Source organism: Bactrocera latifrons, unplaced genomic scaffold (genome assembly GCF_001853355.1).
Source record: "Bactrocera latifrons isolate USDA-ARS-PBARC rearing strain unplaced genomic scaffold, ASM185335v1 scaffold_80, whole genome shotgun sequence".
NCBI lineage: Eukaryota > Metazoa > Arthropoda > Insecta > Diptera > Tephritidae > Bactrocera > Bactrocera latifrons.
Window position 1 is genome coordinate 1336578 of NW_017537490.1, and position 1092 is coordinate 1337669.

Consider the following 1092-nt stretch of genomic DNA (forward strand, 5'->3'; position numbering starts at 1 on the left):
AAATTTATCAAATATATATAAGTACATTTCTACAAATAATAAGCAAACAGTAAAAAAAAAAAACTTTTATTGTAAAACACGAACTAAACTCTGTTAATTGAAATTATTTTCCAAAAATTTACCAAAATATCCGTATTCTCGCAATCGAACAAAACAATTTTTATAACCCGATTTTTACAAAATTCTTTCCTTATATTTTGTACGTAGCAATAACGGCAACAGCAGAATTTTTTTTACTTAATTATACTTTGCTGTAATAGAAGTTATGTGTGGCGTGACAGCCGGCCAGTATGAACAAAACATAGTTCGAAACATTGTGTCTTGTATTTACTACTTTTGTTGCACTTTACTAAAAATCATACAAAAAAATATAACATCATATACCTCAAAAGTAAATTTAAACAAAATATATACACAATTTGCTCCGCCTAGCCGCCCATCTGGCGCATTTCACCACACGGTGACATTGCAAAGTGAACTTCTCAATCATTTACAATACAAACAAATTTACTATATGTAAATTTTTACTACATATAATACTGAAATGTGAACTAAATGAATTTACTTAATGTTTTTTTATATATAAAGTGATGCCTAATACTTAAAARAGCATTAATATACATATACTATTTGATGCTTATGAAGACGTTGTGTTTTCTTAATTTAAATTTTGAACAAGTGCTTAAAWTAAAAAAATAAATAAATATTTTTAAATATATTTGAAGAGTTATAGTTATTAATTTTGAATTAATTTTTATTATTTTATTCAAAATACTGCAAAACGAATGTTTTAAGGCGTTTAAAGTGTGTTGAAAGTTGAAGTTGGTTTGCATTTTAAATGACGATATGTATACATATATATTTCGTGCAATATATGCACATATATAAAATTATATTTTTATGTGTTTCAAAACGCCATTAATAAAATTACTTTTCTTCTTAATACGTATAATTTTAAAATATTCAACTAAAGTGTAAAATTGAATTAGGATATATATTTCAACATTATTGTGCTGAAWCGATATTAGAAACATTTCTAGCCAAACATTTATTGGAAACAATTTTATCCCATAAATAAGTTATATTCTTTGA